This window comes from Triturus cristatus, chromosome 12 (assembly GCF_964204655.1).
Source record: "Triturus cristatus chromosome 12, aTriCri1.1, whole genome shotgun sequence".
Classification (NCBI taxonomy): domain Eukaryota; kingdom Metazoa; phylum Chordata; class Amphibia; order Caudata; family Salamandridae; genus Triturus; species Triturus cristatus.
The window spans coordinates 280,244,401-280,264,916 of NC_140595.1; the positions used below are offsets into that span (position 1 = coordinate 280,244,401).

General features: G+C 45.8%; 1 protein-coding gene across 1 annotated transcript in view; it reads left to right on the plus strand.

The window, feature by feature from the left end:
• Positions 1-1,308: 1,308 nt before the first annotated feature.
• Positions 1,309-20,516, plus strand: part of GPN2 (GPN-loop GTPase 2) — a 125,657-nt gene continuing 106,449 nt past the window's right edge. The window contains exon 1 of the mRNA XM_085637717.1: positions 1,309-1,884. The gene's annotated coding sequence lies outside the window, so the exon portion shown is untranslated. The remainder of the gene's footprint in view (positions 1,885-20,516) is intronic.

Here is a 20,516-nt window from a genome sequence, read left to right on the forward strand (position 1 = left end):
ACTACGAGACAGAAGGTCGCGACGACCGGTCCAGTCACAGAGCGAAAAGAAGACAGTGTCCTAGTGGCGGGACAAGACCAGAGGGAAACGCGTAGAGTGCACGCTACACGAGGAAGCCTGGTAAGGACGAGCAAAAGGCAGGAAGGCTGGATCACGTCGCAGTGGAAGGAGAAGGAGAACACCCGAAGAGGAAAGGAGAAGAGCACAGAGGTGTGCGTAACAGATCAACACGCACACACCAGAAGGAGAACACCCGAAGAAGAAAGGAGAAGAGCACAGAGGTGTGCGTGACAGATCAACACACACACCGGAAGGAGTACCCGAAGAGGGGAGTGAGAAGGTGCATGGACACCCAGACCCAGTACCTGGAAAACAACATCAGCCCCACTGGGAGTATACGTCGATGCGCTAACCCGAAGGTCACCAGGGGATGACAGAGACGAGCAGGCCGGTCCGTTGGTAACAACCACCTCTGGGACGTCACGGAAACAGGACCGTGGACATCCAAGGGGCAGAGGCCTCAGGGACACCGGTGGCAGCGGATCTCAAGACGAGAGATGGACTGTTGAAGCTGGCTCTGGAGATCCTAGGAGAACAGAGGCAGAGCGCGAAGGACCAAGTGCCAACAGCACCCTTTTAGGTGGAACTTCGGACACGGAAAAAGGACCCGTAGCGACTCCTCCAACGCGATTGGAGCGACCAGGCGCGGTCAACCGTTCCAGTGGAAGCCTGGCAACAAAAGGGCCTCCGGGTCGTCCAGTGAGAGGGGACACCCACGAGAGAGGGGTATCCGTGAGAGGGATATCCTGCAACGGTGAGTCCTATAAGAAGACAACTACTAGTTGGGGGAAACACCTCTACCAGGGCATACAGCAGAAAGTTGAATAGCAATGGTCCACCATCATTTCACCCACACTTCCACCGTTGGCGGTACAAGAAAGAGACTGTGAGGCGCACTTCCACGGTGTAAGTCCAAAAGAACACATCCGTAGAGCACTCGGACATCGTGCCAAGGAGACGGAGTGGTCCCGGCTGTCAGAACACCCTCGCCGGCAGTTGACCATCAGCAAAAAGACTACGTGGAAGTCTTGATCACCAACTTCTGTTTTATTTGTAATTTGTGTTTACTCCCACAGGTTCGGACTTCATTTTGGTTGAACTTTCATTAAAGTTTGGGAGGGATGTAGTATCCGGCTGGATACATTCTAGTGTTCCACTTTACTGTAACCCACACTGAACACCCACCCACCACAGGCGTCACGAGTCAGGTGACCCTGTCAATAAAAGGGGCCGAGCGCACGTGCTCGTGGCCAGTTTACTGCACCAGTAATCCAGTGTCCTGCGTCCCTCATTTGTATGCATGAGGGCCTGAGGGCCCAATCACTACAAGGAACATGATCCGATCAGAGCGCTTTACATTTATATTGCATTTCAGATGGACACATTAATTTTTTGGCACGGGGAGATTAGGTTTATGCCCCAAATCACAGGCTATTTAAGTATCCCTCATGGGCATCGCGTCCTACGATGTAATTGAAGAAATTCCCACCAAGAATTGTTAAAGCTTACGCGCTCTTTTTTTTTTTATCATACCTGCACATATCAAAATACTAAACAACTGCGAGAGATTAAATATCTTTATTTTGTCCGTTCCACCCATGTCGCTCAAAACTGCAGCTCACAACACCCCCGCTTATCCTCAATAAACGCCAAATAAACGGCAGCCTTTAAGATGCACCGGAAGCGATCGTCTGTGGTGCAGGAATATGTGGCCCAGCCGCACTTGAGCCGGTAATAGGAGTTGCGTGCCCATCTATACAGTCGTGTGTTGCGAAGATGGTGTTCGGATAAATTTACGCTTGGAGATCTGGTTGCGGCAGAAAGGTAAGGGCAGCCGAGCAGGGGCGTGGCAGTGCCTTATCAATGGGTTGGTGTCGTATAAGGGATAATAATTTAGGGTCAAGTCTACGACATAGCCAAGAAAGGGTCCCAACATTCTGGTAGCTCCCGGGAGGTGACTCGTTATGGAGTAAACCTAGTTTAGGGTAGGACACTGAGTGGACAAATGTATGGCTGCTGCAACAGCAAGTTGGCAAGACTCGCCACAGTGATAAAGTCTGTGTTAACATGTCTGGCTCAGGACATGGGGAACAAACGGCAAGGTACCTCAAGAGCCCCTGGTTGATTGAAGGCGAATGGCATGTCAGCTGAGGACATGGATCATGTTAGTGACCTAGCATTGGTCAGATTGAGTGTGTCAGTCTGTCAGAGTAGGGGGCTATCTCTGCGTCACTGGTTCTCAAAAATGTATAGCCACTACCCACTTTTGTTGAACGACAAACTTTATGCGACACACCAACTTGTATGTATTTATTTATTTATTTTAAACAATGGACATGAGTTGGGACAATTTTTAATGGACCTTGCGGGGGAGGGGAACGGGGGGCATTGCCATTTACAGACATAACAGTTTGCATTGAATTGGCCATTAATTTTGCACAGACATACAGTTGCACAGGTAAAACTATATACCACACAAATGTGATAATGTGTGGAAATTGGGTTTCTGTGAAAATGTACCCATTTGAGCATCACCAACTAAAGTGCCTTGATTTGTTTGGATCTTATTAAAATGTCTGTTTTCATCACACTTCAGTATTGCAAAAACTGTGCTTAATGTTTGCTTTCCTAAAGGCTGAATGTAAACAGTACATTTAGAGGTATTTACATTTTGCATATTGCATAAAAACAACATCCTACATTCAGCCTTTTCATTTGACACTCCTGTACTTCATTACGATTTCCCCATAATTCACTTTAGAAGCTCCTCTCACTTTGCAGTGATAGAAAGAAAAGTAAGCACCAATCCTATGTGAAAAGAATAAGCAGCACATTATCAGAAGTCACAGCCTGACATTTGACACGTGTCTTTGGCAAATGTGACAAGATAAACACAGAATTTAGAGGGGTCTTTAGTTATAGCTCAGACTTCAATGACCCACAATAAATCCGCTCGCGACCCTCACTTTTCGAAACACTGCAGTATCTTATCATAGACACTATTTCCATTAGTAGATTGAGAACCAAATGCTCTCTGGGTGTCTTGATCATTGTTTGCTCCCTTCCAGCTAATTAAACTTTCAAACCCATAGCAGGGATTTATAAGTTAAAGTCCCAAACTGGCAACTGCGTCCGTACTGTAATTAAGTGCCTGTCCTGTAGGGCAAACAACGCAGGGGGTTAGGCTCAATGAGCAAGCAAGAGTCCATAGTCTCTCCAAGCTCTATGTTCTGCAGCCAGTTCCTAAGTGGCATGTTAAAGCATAGCCCAGGCTGTGGTGCCTGTTGGAGAGTAGTGATCATTTTTAAATTCAGTCTGAACGTCCTGGCTAGCTGTGGCACACACACTTGTGAACTATGTCAAGAGAAGAGAAACTTTAAATTTATAGCTGAGAATGGGGACCAATGTTTAGTACAACTATATGGTGTTCTGTTAGAACGAGAAAGTCACGTTTTCTTCTCGGCCTTATTTATTTTTTATTTATAAAGTTTTATATAGCGCTAGCTAGACCCGTGGGTATCAGAGTGCTTTACATACACAAAGGAAAAGAAAAGATTGCATAACATTGCAGGACACAAGGATGCATAAAGATCAAACCAAAGACATAATACACAGTCAGAAAACCACCATCCTTGAAGGTCAAAATGAGTGGGGAGTCCATTAGGTTATTGATGCCTAGGATGGTTGCCTTGGTTGGTAGAGTATTGGTTGAGGAGAAAGAGTTTGAGGTCCTTTTTGAAGCAAGAGAAGGAGGGATTGCATCTGAGGTCAATAGGGAGTGCGCTCCACATCCTGGGTACGTTGCCAGAGAAGGACCGGCACTGGGTCGTTTTCTTTTTCAGTTTTGGAGGGATGAGAAGAAGAGAGTTGGTGCTTCTCAGAGTTCTGGATTTCCCTGCTTTTACTAGTTTGCTGTTTAGGTAGTTTGGGGATTGGGTGTGAAGGGCCTTGTGAGTGATGCAGGCCAGTTTGTAAATACATCTACCTTCCATGGGAAGCCAGTTGAGTGCTTTGAGGGTTGGTGAGATGTGTTCAATTTTTTTTTTACCCCAGTTATGAGTCAGGCTGCCATGTTAAGGACTGACCTTAGTGGGGCTAGGTGAGCTTTTGATGACCCTGTTAGGATGGCGTTTCCATAGTCCAGTTTAGAAAGGACTAGGGATCGACAATTGTCTTGACATCATCTTGAGGAATGAAAGGTTTCATTTTCTTGAGGTGTTTTAGAGAGTAAAGCACACTTTTGGATTGGACCCTGACACGATCAAATTGACTGATGTCACGGCCCCCCTAGGTCTTGCCCCCTACCTCTCTGGACCAACGCATGACAAGGGTCATACCTTGGATCAGGTCTTTTCCACGTCCCCCATAGAGGTGCTGGCACTTTTGCCGGTGCTTTGGTCAGATCATAGGCTGGCCAAATTTTATGTACTGGGCATAAAGAAACCATCGAGCACTGCTCCTAGGCAGCAGGGACGTGCCCCTAGGGCGTATCATCAGGTGACTCCTGAAATGTTGGCTCAGGCATCTCTTGATCATCCCTACCCTCTTACGGGAGACTTGGAGTGGGATTTAGAGTCCCTGCAGGCGTGGTTAACGGATAGGCTGAATGATCTAGCCCTTGAGATGGCCCCCCGATTAATATCTAAGCGGGTCTCGGCCCCCTGGTTTACTGAAGCACTGTCGGCTTCTCGACGGCAGTGCAAGGTGGCTGAAAGGGCTTGGCGGTCACAGTATGATCCGCGGCCAGGCTTGTCTACAGGATAGCGGTTAAAGCATACCATCGGGATATCCTCCTTGAAAAAAAAGGCTATTTGGCAAGGAGGATAGAGGCTGCCTCTAACTCCTGCAAGGAGATTTTCACGATCGTTACGGAATTTACGGCCCCACAACATAATTCGACCCAGGCCGCTCCTTCTGAGTCGTGGGTTTCTGCCCTTGCCAACTTTTTTACCACCAAGATTAAACTGATCCAGGACTCTCTTCCCTTGAGGGTGGCTGAAGTACCTCCCAGCTCCGAGGATGGCTCAGTTTCGTTGGGCCCTTTGGGCCCAGTCCTGGCAGATTTTCCGCAAATCTCAGTTTTCTCGTCATTAGCACTTATGGCCAACCTTAAATCTGGGTCGCCTCTTGACCCATGTCCGGCCAAATTCCTGGCGAAAATGGCTGAAGTTGTAAATCCGTTGGCGAACCCACTTTTGAATCTCTCCTTGAGTCGGGGGGTGGTCCCGCAGGCCTGGAAGCAGGCGATGGTTATTCCCCTTCTCAAGAAGCCTGGCCTAGACCCTGAGGCTTTGGCCAACCATAGGCCTATCTCTCTTCTCCCTGCGCTGGTTAAGATCTTGGAGAAGCATGTGCACATCGTGCTTTCCAATTTTTTTGAATCTCACAATTTGCTGCACCCCACTCAATCTGGCTTCCGCCCCAATTTAAGCACGGAGATGGCTCTTTTGGAGGTGTCCAAAGCCATTAAAGAGGCACTGGACTCGGGGGGCAAAGCTATGCTCGTAATGCTTGACTTTGTCGGCGGCCTTTGACACCGTCCCCCATGAGGGTCTCCTCGCCAGACTTCATGAGATCGGTCTGAGGGGGACGGTGTTCAGCTGGTTTAGATCATTTTTGGCTGGCCGTCGACAAACGGTCTGGGTCTCACCCAGCTCTGCCGTGATGCCACCTTTGGGAGTCGGAGTTCCGCAGGGCTCTGTGTTGAGCCCGACTCTTTTCAACATCTTTATGACCCCTTTGGCGGCATTGGCGGAGTCTTTTGGGGCCCAGATCGTATCCTATGCCGACGATACCCATCTCCTCTTAACGTGCAGGAAAGGAGAAGATTTTGATGGAGAGAGTATCCGTGAGTGCCTTGGGGCTGTTTTTAAATGGTTCCAGCTTAACAGCCTCAAGTGCAACTCAGATAAATCTGAGGTACTCTTCTTCGGATGTCCATCTGACCCAGATTGGCAGGAATGGTGGCCTGTTACTATGTTTCCTCCAGCGTGCTCGTCCCAGCTAGCAAAGAATTTGGGGATCAAGATTGATAATGGTCAGACGTTAAGATCTCAGATCCTTGGTCTTACGGGAACATGTTTTGGCCTCCTCAGGATGCTCCGTAAGTTCCTTCCTCTGCTCTCAGAAGATCATAGGAAGACGACGGTCCAGGCCTTAATTGGTTCAAGACTGGACTACTCCAACGTCCTATATCTTGGCCTGCCGGAAGATCTCCTGCAACGGTTGCAGGTGGTCCAGAACTCGGCCGCGCGGCCCATCTTTGGCCTGTATAGGTGAGCCAGAGCCTCCGGTCTTTTGCAGTCACTCCACTGGCTGCCTATCCGGAAACGGATAGTTTTTAAGGCCTTGACCTTGGCTCACAAGGCTCTCCACGCTTCGGGAGCAAAATATCTCCAAAGGAGGCTTGCCTTTTACCATCCGGCCCGATCTCGGAGGTCTGAATCATTGTTCCTTGCCGTGGTCCCCCGAGTAAAAAGGGCTCGCATTGGAGGTCGCTCTTTTAAGCTGCTGGCGCCACAGCGTTGGAATACTCTGCCTTTGGCATTACGCAGCACCTCTAATTTGCTGACTTTTAGGAAGGGCCTCAAAACTTGGCTTTTTGCCCTTTAGTTCGCTTTTCTTTCTTTCTCCTGGGCCCGTTTTATTCTATTGTGTTGTGTTATTCTGCTACAGGTTGTCAATAAAAGCGCCGGGACACTCTATGGAGTAGCCGTGCGCTATAAAAGACTAAACTAACATAACATAACATAACTTTTTGCAGAGTTTTTGATGTGGTCCTTCATTGACAAGTTCTTGTCCAGGGTAATGACTAGTGACTTTACTGAGTCGGATAGGACGAGGAAGCAGTTTAGAGCATCAAGCTCCTTGAGCCAGACTTGAATTGGTTGGTGGTTACTTTTTGGAGAGAACCGAATTAATTCTGTTTTGTCCGTGTTCAGGTTTAAGTGGTTTGTGTTAAACCAGGTTTGGATCTTGGTTAGCGTGACATTGAGGTGTTGGAAGTCACTGGGCGATTTGATTTGGTAGTATATTTGTGTGTCTTCAGCATATAGGGGGTAATGAACCCCTGCTTGTTTCAAAATAATTGCAAGGGGATCCATGAAGAGATTGAAGAGGGATGCTGAGAGGATCGATCCTTGCGGGACTCCAAGTTTGACTGTGTTGGTACAGAGGCAGGAGTTGATTTTAATCTGTTGCAAACGGTGCTTAAGGAAGGAAGTGAACCATTCTAGTACTGTGCCATTAATGCCACATCGGCCCTTCAGAGTCTCAAGTAAAGCTCGATGGTTTACTGTGTCAAATGCCGCTGATAAGTCAATAAGGATGTGGAGGCAGGCTTCACCTTCATCTAAGGCTCTGTGGATATCATCTGCAATATTGAGCATCGCTGTTTCGGTGCTACAACCTTTCCTGAAACCCGACTGAAAGGTGTCGAGGAGGTTGAAGCCCTCAATATATTTAAGATGTTGGAGAACGTAGTTCTCCAATGTTTTAGCTAGGAACGGAAGGTTGGAGATAGGTCTGAGGTTGTTGAGCTTGTTGGGGTCGGCCCCTGGTTTCTTGAGTATAGGTGTGATTTGTCATAGCTGAAGGGAGTCTGGGACACAACCTGATGTGAGAGAGGAGTTGATGATTTTTGTCCAGAAAGGGGCAATGATGAAGTTGAGTTTTTTTTTTACTATTGTGGATGGGAGGGGGGTCCATCGTGTGGGAAGAAGGCTTTAAGCTTACAATTATATTGAAGACATCGATTTCCGACATGGGTTCGAAGTTCGACCAATTAGCATCATTTTTCAGTTGGAAGCGGGTCTGGTTGTCCGTGGTCAGAATTCGATCCGTATGGTCAGGGGTGGTTAAAGGGGGCAGGTTGCAAGGGAGGGAGGATTTGAGGTTTGGATGAAGGATTGCTCAATATTTGTGACTTTATCTGTGAAGAAGCTGGCGATTTCTTCGCATCGATCTTTGGTGGCTTTTATTTCTTGTGGAGGTGTGCTGTTTGTTTGACTTTTGACAATGTTATAGAGGTCTCTAGGGCTATTCTTCGCCTGGTCTAGTTGGCTGCGGTAGAAAGTGGCCTTTTCTCTAAAAATTTGTTTTTTATATGCAGGTTTATCGAAGTTGTGCTAGGTGAAGAGTCGAAGGGTTTAGTCTCCAAGTCCATTCTGATGGTCTGAGTTGTCTTCTTTCGTTATTAAGATCCACATTGAATCAAGATTTAGATTTGATAGATCTCAAATGTTTGAGTGGTGCTACTTGATCTAACACCTCTGTCATTGTGGAATCAAAGTGGGCTGTGAGGTCATTGGCAGACATATTGGAAGGCTGGGGTTGTAGATGGGCATGAATCCTAGATTCCAGTTCAGTTATGGGGACTCCTTTGGAGTTCCTTGTCCAGTGCTCGGGTTTGTCAGGTCGTATTGGTTGGTTTCTGCCTTATGAGTCAATATTAAACAGTATGAGGTGGTGGTCAGACCAGTCATTGGGAGAAATCGATCTCAAAGAGACCAGCTCATTTTTGGTGATGATTGTATCCAGAGTTGCTCCTTTGATGTGTGTTGATTCATTTCAGAGTTGTTTGAGGTTGGTAATTTCAAGCAGGTTGGAGTGGTTTTGGGTTGTAGTGTCTTCTGGGTTGTTCCAGTGGATATTGAAGTCACCCAGGAACACGTCTTCTGTGTCGGTTAGGGGGAAACGAGTTATTTGGTCAGTTAGTTCTTCAGCAAAGAGGGTACGTTCACCAGGAGGATGGTAGAAGGTGTGAAATTTGATGGGCGTGGTGCCTTTGGCTGTAAGTTCAACACCTAGGTACTCGAGTCAGGTTTTCTGTGGATTTTAATCTGGATTCCTTCTTTATGGATGATAGCTAGGCCGCCACCTGTTTTGATCAGTCTGTCGTGTCTGATGATTTTGTAGCCTGGGGGGCTGAGAAGGTCTAGGATGGGGGTAGAGGGGTCATTGAGCCAGGATTCTGTGAGGAATGCGATGTCTATTTCTTCCGCGAATATAACTTCAGCAAAATCTGTGGCATGTTGTACTGCTGATCTACAGTTGAGGAGCAAGCACGTTAGAGGCCGGGGCGCCTCTGTGGTGGTGTGTGCTGTATGTATAGAAGTGTATTGAGCAGGGGGTCTGGGCGAGAGGACAGGTCTAGGGATTCTATTAGTGCTCACTAAAACAGGGATAGCAAACAGGGCCGAGTTCTGGCTAATTTAGAGATAAGAGTCGTTGATACCATCTGCTTCTCATTCTGAAATGGGTCGTAGAGCTCGGCTGGGACGATGTGCCTGATTCCTCATAGGATTGGTGGGCCATGGGGTGCCAAGTGGGGCCATGGAAGAGGTTGTATGGGGGGAAGGTGTGTAGTTACCCGCAGTGTGTGAGCAAGGAGGCTCAATCCGGTTGGGAAGGCTTTGTTGTAGGTGAAGGATATCTGCGCTAGGGAGTCTATTTTCTGCTCCATTCGGGTCAGTAGCAGGGAAAGTGTGCTGTAAGGGCATGTTGTCTTCGTCGGGAGCAGTGTATGGCTAGGGTCTGTGGAAGGAGAGGGTACTAGGTTGTGGGATTGAGTGGCATCATTGAGGTTAGGAGTGGGGATAGATTGGACTTGAGGAGTCAGGTCGTTGTTGCTTCCGGTCAAGAGGTTTAGGAGGAGGTGTTGTGGATCTTGGGTCCAAGGGAGGGGAGTGAGCAATGGCAAGGAGGAAGTCAGTGTCCAGGGTATTGACAGTGTGATTAGAAGTGGGGGCTGTTAGGGCATGTGGCGGTAGGGCGGGGGCGAGTGAGCAGTGGCTAGAGGGAGGTCAGAGTCTGAGGGATTATCGGTGGTGTTGGGTATGGAGATGGTTTGGGCAGGCGGAGTAGGGACAGTAGTGGAGTTGAGGATAAATTGCGAGGTTCGAGTCGGGTCTCCTGAGGTCGAGGTGGGAAGGGATGCCTGTAGTGGATTCAGTCACGGAATGAATGTCATTTGAGTCTGATCTGCCTGGCTCAGGATCAGCCTTGCGGTGTTTATTAACTGTGTGTTTGCTGGACCTGGTGGTATCGGTTGAGGCCATTGTAAAGGGTGTTTGATGTCGGAGTGTGATGATAGGGGTAGTGAGATTATGATTAGTGATGATGGATGTCCGTGAGTTGTAGCATGGGTCGTCTGGGGAGGGAGATTGGGTCGGTTCCGTTTTTTTTGGCGGGGTGGGGGGCATTGGGTTTGATGGCATTGATGAGTTAGAGAGGAGAGTAGTGTTGGGAAGTGCCGATCAAAAATGGTGAGGTGCGGATCAGTGGCCTGTATGAGAATGTTTCCTGTTCTGAAGATAGAAATTGTGAGTTCCCCTTTAAAGGTAGGGGTGACTGTTGTGGAGATTTTTTCGCCATAGGGAATATTTACTGATTTGGTGACTTTTGGAAAAAAAATACTTTATTTGTTTAAAAATATAATCATAAAAGCAGAACATACACACCACACATATACAAAAAAAGATAGTTAAAATGGCCAAGAATTATATAAAAGTTCAAATTTTAAAAATATGTAGCACCAGAATGTTAATGATGTGGCAAAGAAATTAGTGTTACTATCAAAGTCTAAGATGGGGGCCCAGAATTATAAGGAAACCCAGAGAATGTAAACATTTCATTAAGACAGTCGTCAAATAGCAGCGTCAATAAAAATCATCGGAGTCACATACCCTGATATTGCAGGCTTTGAGAGCACAGGAGAGACCAGAATGAAGTCTTATAGGTCTACAGTTTTGTTTTAGACACCTGTGACTCTCTTTAGAATTGTTACCGGGCCTGCAATTTGCTGGTTAAATTTACGATGTACATGATTAATAAAAATAGTAAAACTTATGTTTAAAACTGTATTCTCTGGGTTCAAGGCCGCAATAATTGCCTGCCTGCAGGTCCGAGCTCCCAGTGATTTTGTGACTTGAAAGTGAAGATGGAAGGTGTTTTTCACTTAGTCGGGCGATTTGTGTAAAAGATTCAGTTAGTTTTCGTGTTGCCGTTAGTAGCGGTGTGGTAGTTGTCTACGATTAGTGTTTCCGGGTGCTGTTTTAGGGTACTGTGCTTTAGCTTCTTTTTAGCATTACTGGTCAGATTTTCTGGGCACTTTATGGACCGTGAGTTGGGTCCGTAACACACGAGTTTAGAGTTATGGGTGGGGTTTGGAGGGTGCATATTTAATGGCTGAGAGTTCAGGCTCTATAGGAATCTATGGGAGGAGAGGTTGGTTGCGTATTTGCAGTAATGGGATAGTGCTAAAAAAACAATTAACATAGGTAAAAACATCAATCCACAACGAGTACACGATATCAAGACCAGTATGTGAAGGAATAACGTTTTTTGTTTCTTTCCTAAATGGTAGTCCTTGGTCTAAGACGCAAAAAAGGCAGTCCAACTTTCGTTTCCTTAGAGGTAATTATAAGTAGTGTCTTGTGTCCATGACTACTGGGGGAATACAGAGGCCATCTTGTGAAACCACCGGTGAAAATTGGCCAGAGAGAGGCAAACAAAATGGAGGGGAGCCCACAGTCCAAAACAGAAAGTGATAGAGGCAGTCCCACCTCCGTTTCAAAGGAGATTAGTCAAATGAGTAACTTGTGAACATGACTGCTATGGGATTAAAAAGGCCATCTTGTGCCAAATCACTGGTGAAAAGTGGAGAGAGGGGGGAAACACAAAATCGAGGGGAGCCCAACAACAAAATGAGCCACAAAAAACCGAAACGATGGGGGCGTCACCCCCCCCCCCACATGTAGGAACAGAGCGAACCCAGCAGAAATTGAGCAGCTGCACACCGGGGGTCAAGGCAACTGCACAAAGAGCAGGACACCCTCCCCATGCAGGATAACGGGCAAAGGACGAAGACAGCAAAGAGGGGGGTGCAAAGACAGAGTGGTCCACTCGGAGTCATCACATGCAAAGGACCCAGGAATAGGGCACGAACGCAGGACAGGCAAGGAAAAAAAAAACACCAGGCCCAACTCTTATTCCACGGGAGCAGTAACGAAATTAGGGCACCTGCAGGGGGGGAGCAGCACTGCCAGCACGCAGGTGGGCCGAGACTCAGCACGGAAGGAGGCCCAGAGTCCGCCTTTGGGAGAGGGGGCGCCAGCGACTGCGAGAGACCCAAGGCCAGCCGCAGCAGAGGAGGCAAGGTTGACGCGTCCCCACCGGCAAGCGTGCAGACCACCAGCACTCACCTGACAATTGGACTCCGCTGAGGGCCCCAGGGGAGGCACAGAGCCTAGGGGTCGTCTTGTCATGACCGCCGGAAAAAGAGGAAAGAAATAGTCTTTGCAAAGACTGTTATGGATGTGGCCCATTGCAGAGTTTCCTCTACCTTTGTGTACACTTGGTCTTCAGAGACCGCTATGTATATATTTATTATACTAGCCCAAATAATTCAACTGTTAGGCGGTCCGAGCACTTTACTATATTTACAGGCATTTGAAACGATTTAGGCAACAGGATTTGGATGTGGCAATCTTGTATCAAATAGTATTAAATTCGTTTTAACTAGAGCTTATTGTGTGGTTGGGGTACAAAATCTAGAGCTTCATCAATTTAGATGTTCAATTCCTTGCACCACTTTCTAAAAGATTAAAGGAGCTTCCATTTTTCTAAAATCCATGCTTCTATAATCTTGAAAACCTGTGCTAAAATGGCTCATTAAATGTCAACAGTGTCCGTTTAATAAAAAAAAAAAATGAAGTAACATTTTCAGGTTAAGGGATCCGAGTAAGAGTGTAAGATGATTGCTCCAGGTGTTCCTAGAATGTATAATTTTAGAATTCAGAAAATACATTGATGGAAAGAGGAAGCTAATCTAATATAAGTGGTATAGACGTGCATAGTCTTGACAGGTTTATGAAATTGAGGTTATTTTCTTGTATCTTTAGACCTGTAATAAATTTCAATAGTTGTATCTATATCGGGGGCCCCGGAGATTGGCCGTTTTTAAGAAAGGTATTTAGGTAAACTTGTAAGTTAAACAGACATTGTTAAAGATGCATCGTGCTTTAATTGGATGTCATTTAGGGAGGAGAAGATAAGTGTTAGTTACATGGTGAGATTTACTGAAATTTCACGTTGATGTTGGTGCCGTTTTCCAATAACAGTTGTACCTCACAAGTGTCACTCAGTAGATTTATAAGATTTGAGAAACAAATTCCAGAGTGATACAATTGAAAGTGGATGATAAATATGTACCATTACTGTTTTATATCGAAGCCTAACAGAGAGTGCAGCTGTCTGGTTGCAAAGACATATTGGGGGCATGCTGAAAGCTTCCCGAGGAATGCATTCCTCTCATTGCTTACCATTATCTTTGTGTTTTGTAACTCACATTTGCTTGCTTTCTGTTTGCTTGCCTAATTTGTTTGCGGCTGTCCAGCATATCTTTGTCTCTTCCATGGAGCATATCCTCTTTGCCACCTCTCTGACTGGCTCCTTGTATTCTTCCACTAGTGCTTGCTTTCCGGGGAATCTTTTTTTCTTTTTGTGGGACAGCCCAGGAGAGTACCTGTCTTTTCAGTTGTCTCTCTCGTTTGCTAGTTCACAGCAGTAAATTTGCTGCCTTCCTTTGAAAAGGTTTCCTGTCTCCTAGCTTTCCGCTTGACTGATCCTGTTTATCTCTGACACCCATGCAATAGGTTTTGCAAGTAGGACAGTCAGGGATGCTGAAGTAAAATACCATTCTTCAGTTTAAAAGTAAATGACCAATAAAAAGGCCTTTACATTTTGTTTTTACGACTTTACAATTGCTGCACATTCAAAGACAGAGGTCAAATGTTAGGCTCTGTCTTCCCAAAGAGCTCGGATTTTACGTTTCTTTCTCTAACTGCAAAGTGAGATGGTATTCCCATACATTATCATTTGTATGCTGTATAGCTTTATCAGTAAAACTGTATGTCTGTGCACATGTGAAGGGAATTTCAATTCAAAATGTGTTGTCTGTAATGGCAGTGCTCCAACACACCATGCATACTCCATTCTATGACACTCTGGGGCGGCTCCCAAATTAAGGCCAAGGAGGGTCACCTGCTAAGTAAAATGGCCCCAAATGCCCCATCTAGATATAAAATGATAATAAAGTTAATTTATTACCATTTTATTTTTCATTCCCCTGTCCCGAACCGAGGGTCAGGACGGGGCGGGCTTGCACAGTGACAGCAGGGAGGAGGGTGGACTACCTTGAGCACTTTTCAAAGTGCGCATGTCCTTTTGGCTGGCCCACACATGCACTCTTTGAAAGCTGTAATCCAGACAGCTGAGCTAGAGCAAGAGCAAGGCTCTAGTGTCTTCAGTAGCAGCAAGAGAGGCTGATCCCTCCAATCCTGGTGCTTTCTCACGCTGGTGAGAGAACACCAGGATTGGTTAATGCAGTTGGCTGGGGCCTGCCTGAACATTGGACCTCAGCAGGAGGAGGACATGCTGCAAGGAGGATACTTTGTCATTCGTGTAAGGTAAGTGTTTATATTTTATAATTTTTTATTTGCGCACACGTGATAGTGGACTACCCACCACCTGTTTGCTCTTCTCGCCACTCTCAGTAGATTCCATCCGCTACTGATGCCACTCCACTCTTGGAAACTCTGCTCCACTCTGCTCCACTCTACAAAACTCTACTCCACTCTATGCCCCTCCACTCAACAACACTCTACTCTAGGCCACTCTAGGCCTCTCTACTCTAAACTACTCTACGCCACTCTGATCTACTCCATGACTATTTACTCCTCAACCCTCTGCTCCATCCCACACTACTCCACTCAGCTCCACTAAAGAACACTATACTTGCACCCTACGACACACTACTTCACTCCACCCTATGCCACTCCACTCTGATATACTACTCCACTCTATGACAAGCTACTCTATGCTACTACACTCTACAACAGTGGTTCTTAACCTTTAATTAACTTCTCTGGACCCCTACATAATCATTACTGGTATCCGGTACCCCCAGTGACTCATTATTGAGATCCGGACCCACCAGTGACTCATTATTACATTTCCAATGACCCCGACCTAAGCATTTTCGATGATTTGAACCACAAAACCATACACAAAAAATACAGAAACAAGCATTCATCAAACATTTTCACAAATGATGAAATACTTAATTTGCAAACCAGTTAAAAAAAAAAATCTAAATTTTAATTTTAAAGGGAAGGTTGGAGCTTTCTTAATTCAAATGAGGCCACTCATCATCCATAATATATTCTGTTTGCTGCACTTGCACTGCTCCCACAAATCAATCTGAGGATAATATGTTAATTTGTAGCCTCCATTTTCAAATTCCTTAACAATTCCTTCTTTAATCTGTTAATATTATTTAATTTTCTAAGCAGTCGCGGGCCCCCAGGGGTCACCTGGCCACAGGTTAAGACCCACTGCTCTACGACACTCTATGCCACTCCACACTCTGCTACTTCACTCTATGCCATTCAACTCTGCTCTACGTTAATTTGTGTCACTCCAATCTACGCCACTTTATTCCTCTCCACACCTCTCCCCCTCTACACCACTAGTCCACTCCATGCTACTTTTTGCTGCTCCATGACACTTTACAACACTCTACGCCACTCCACTCTACAGCACCCCACTCTACTGTATGCCAATCCACTCTTTATTACTCTACTCCACTCCACGATACGCTATTATCGTCCATGCCACTAACTGTTAGCCATGCTGGTGTACAACATGGCTAAAACACATTGGCAAAGCCAATAGCTCTGGCATAGGCAAGACCTATTGGCTTTGCCAATGCTTGTTTTGTGTGCAGCTTTCCCCTCTTTGAGAATTTACCACCAATAGCTCACACTCCTGAGGTCAGTTAAATGAGCTAGTATGCCATCAACAAATAATAATCCCTGCAACAAATGGTATTCATGCGTCTTCTTTTCTTCTTTCCCCAAATTATGCAAATCTAGCAATAAGACGGATTTTGGATGCTGCTCGAAGTTTTCTCAATCAGTGAGAATCTAGGAGTAAAATTGATTCCTCTTTCTGACTGGACTCTAAGTTTCCCCTGTTTATTCTTGTTTAACTTTTACAAGCATATCTTTCAAGGTGCTCTGCATTGTACATCGTTCCACCTATAGAGTAACACTCAAATCTGTGTCCAACGGTTGACACTTACTTACTTAACTGTAGCAGCTAGGGACCTGATTTGGGTAGAGCTCTCTGTAAATCTTCATTAACTCTTTAGGCAAGTCAAGTCAAATAATCTTTATTCGGATAAAATATCCATAAAAGCACAATTCATCACTACCAAAGGCAAATACAATACAAGTTTTAAAACATGTAAATATACAATATCATCCAATACAAATACAAGTAGTAAAATCACAATAAAAAGGTTGGACGAACCTGCAGAATCTAGCAGCATTAATAACAAAGTATGAGGTTTAGACCAATGTGCAAAGTCAGCAGTATGTTACAGATAAAGTGCGATAGCGTGCAATAAATCAGACAATGATGGGCATCAAGGTACAGATATAATTTAACTAAAACTTTTAACTTTTAACTTTAAAAAAATTAACTCTTTAGATTAGGTATATCCTCCCTAGTCACACAAATGTCAGGAAAGACTAATGGGTATTCTGGAATGTATATTTCTTATTCTGGATATCCTAAGCTTTCAAATACACTTTTTTCTTATATTTTCATCCCATTCCCAAAGGGTAATCACTTAGGAATTGTCGTAATCCTCACTGATTCCTGAAATAGGTTGATTGTTTATTGTTCTACTAACTGCAGGATGGAACCTGTGAGGTAATTCCTGGCAATAAAGTACCCTTCAATGGTCCTATTACATTTCTATTTTTTTATGGCATCTTGCATTGACTCTAGCATGTTGTAAAGACGTATCCTGTGAAAGAATCTAAGCTGGGTCAAGCTATGGTTTTTATTTCTCAACAACCGTTTTAAATGCTCTCATGCCCCCCCCCCCCTCCCATATCTTGTTAATTATATTTCCAGTTGTGTACCAGATTGTAGCACAAGGTTAAGAGGTACATCGGAGTTAAAGAGTACTGAAATTCACCCCTACCATCCTCAGGTTTGTGGTTGCCACCAAATTCGTGGGAACAGGAGCAGTGGGAAACTGCTGTATGTGCTTTGAGTTGGCTAAACTAGCCTACCATAAAGGAGGAACCGGCTTCTGGCACCCTAATTTATTCTGCGATCGCCTCAAAATCATTCTCTTAACTTTCAGAAAAAAGTACCTCATGCATTTTCTTCAAGGCTTTAATTAACATCACAAAACTGCTCCTCCGCCCACAAGTAGGCTGCAGAGTTATATTGGAATCCCATCCTCAGCTTCTGGCTTTCTCATATTTTGCTCTTCATTGGCTACAACCATTGGGGCTTGTCTTGTCACCCTGCTTACCCTCAATCAGGCATCTATTGATACCGAAATCATTTTCTCACTCCATGGTACTTTGTTTGAAGTCCCTCCAATTCTCCCTGTATTGCAACAGTGCTCTGGTGTAATGTACTTGTGTACTTAAGAACGGCAGTCCTGCTCAAAAGGAGATAAGGACAGAGGGAAGTATGGAAGACAGAGGGTGGGACAGGGGACAGGTAGGGAAGGACAAGGAGAGAGGGAAAATAGGGACAGAGATAGAATGAGGGAGGGAGGGACAGGGAGATTGATGAGTTATAGGGGCAGACAGTGTTATAAGGATGGGGTAGGGAAAGAGAGAGGAAAGAAAAATGAAGGAACAAAAGGGGAGCAGAGAGAGGAATGTGGCCAGAAGAGAGACTTGGGTTAAGATGATAGGGAAGGGCAAAGTGAAGGGGATAGAGACAGTTGGAGGGACAGCAGTAAGGACAGAATGAGGGATGAGAGAGAATCAAGGATATAGCGTGAAGAGAGAGAAAAGGACAAAGACAAAAATAGGGAAAGGGCCAGAGGCAGTGTCCTTGGACAGTGGGCTGTAGATGGGAAAGTAGAGATTGACAGAGTGGGACTGGGGAAAAAGAGGACAGGGACAAAGAGACACCAAGCAAGATGGACACATCCACAGGGAGGGATAGAGAGAAATAAAAAGGGACAAAGAAAAAAGGGATAGTGACAGGAAGAGGAGGCATAAACCGGGTAATGGGATCCGAGGGAGGAACAGACAGTGACGGGGTAGATTGACAGCTGTATAGAGATTATTACGTTTAGGAATATAAAATATGAGAATGGTAACATAGGTTAGGTGCCTGGCCAATAAACAGCTTGCTTTCCCATTTACGCCCTTGGTGTTATTTGAAAACTGGCAATAACTCCAGTATTGGATACAATTAGATATTATGGCCGTATGAAATCAAAGTTCATTTAATCATTATTATTTCTGAACAGTTATTGTAGCAATGACAATATCACATCTGAAAGACTTCTTTAGATGTTTTATTGGTAATTCCAAATTTAATTTAAAGACTCAAATTCCATCTTCAATGTATAATTCACTGATTCACAATAGAGTATCGATAACAAAAAAACAATCCGAACCTTAGGTTTTACTGAACAAACATTGCTGTCAATCCAACGGGAAGAATTCTTCATGGTTGTCAGTAGCAAATCAACATTCCTAGATCATTGCGACATGTATTGAGCCAGTGAATTTGGGTAAACTAATATGCTTTTGGACTGAAAAAAGAAAATGACTGCTAATTTACAAAACATTACAACAAACAAATGGTGGACGGAATGCTGACAATGCAGACATTCTCCCCCAGTCAAGAGATCTGGGTTAAATCCATCGTTCTTTTGCCCACTACGCCACCCCAGTTGAGACATGGCCATATGCAAATCAGTCTTGACCCTGTGCCTCATGGGAACAGTCCAGCCCGAACTGCCAAGCCATGTCTTCCCTGGACCGGAATCAAGCATCCTAGGACCGGTTTCTGGCTATCAGCCGTCATCAGCCAGGATAGCTTGACTCCAGTGGCGTAGTGAGCACGGGTCCCACATCTGGGAATACCCATCCCACTTAGGGCGAAAAGCGTTACAACAAACAAATGATGGACGGAATGCTGACAATGCAGACATTCTCCCCCAGTCAAGAGATCTGGGTTAAATCCATCGTTCTTTTGCCCACTACGCCACCCCAGTTTAGACATGGCCATATGCAAATCAGTCTTGACCCTGTGCCTCATGGGAACAGTCCAGCCCGAACTGCCAAGCCATGTCTTCCCTGGACCGGAATCAAGCATCCTAGGACCGGTTTCTGGCTATCAGCCGTCATCAGCCAGGATAGCTTGACTCCAGTGGCGTAGTGAGCACGGGTCCCACGTCTGGGAATACCCATCCCACTTAGGGCGAAAAGCGTTGCAACAAACAAATGATGGACGGAATGCTGACAATGCAGACATTCTCCCCCAGTCAAGAGATCTGGGTTAAATCCATCGTTCTTTTGCCCACTACGCCACCCCAGTTTAGACATGGCCATATGCAAATCAGTCTTGACCGTGTGCCTCATGGGAACAGTCCAGCCCGAACTGCCAAGCCATGTCTTCCCTGGACCGGAATCAAGCATCCTAGGACCGGTTTCTGGCTATCAGCCAGGATAGCTTGACTCCAGTGGCGTAGTGAGCACGGGTCCCACGTCTGGGAATACCCATCCCACTTAGGGCGAAAAGCGTTACAACAAACAAATGATGGACGGAATGCTGACCATGCAGACATTCTCCCCCAGTCAAGAGATCTGGGTTAAATCCATCGTTCTTTTGCCCACTACGCCACCCCAGTTTAGACATGGCCATATGCAAATCAGTCTTGACCCTGTGCCTCATGGGAACAGTCCAGCCCGAACTGCCAAGCCATGTCTTCCCTGGACCGGAATCAAGCATCCTAGGACCGGTTTCTGGCTATCAGCCGTCATCAGCCAGGATAGCTTGACTCCAGTGGCGTAGTGAGCACGGGTCCCACGTCTGGGAATACCCATCCCACTTAGGGCGAAAAGCGTTACAACAAACAAATGATGGACGGAATGCTGACAATGCAGACATTCTCCCCCAGTCAAGAGATCTGGGTTAAATCCATAGTTCTTTTGCACACTACGCCACCCCAGTTTAGACATGGCCATATGCAAATAAGTCTTGACCCTGTGCCTCATGGGAACAGTCCAGCCCGAACTGCCAAGCCATATCTTCCCTGGACCGGAATCAAGCATCCTAGGACCGGTTTCTGGCTATCAGCCGTCATCAGCCAGGATAGCTTGACTCCAGTGGCGTAGTGAGCACGGGTCCCACGTCTGGGAATACCCATCCCACTTAGGGCGAAAAGCGTTACAACAAACAAATGATGGACGGAATGCTGACAATGCAGACATTCTACCCCAGTCAAGAGATCTGGGTTAAATCCATCGTTCTTTTGCCCGCTACGCCACCCCAGTTTAGACATGGCCATATGCAAATCAGTCTTGACCCTGTGCCTCATGGGAACAGTCCAGCCCAAACTG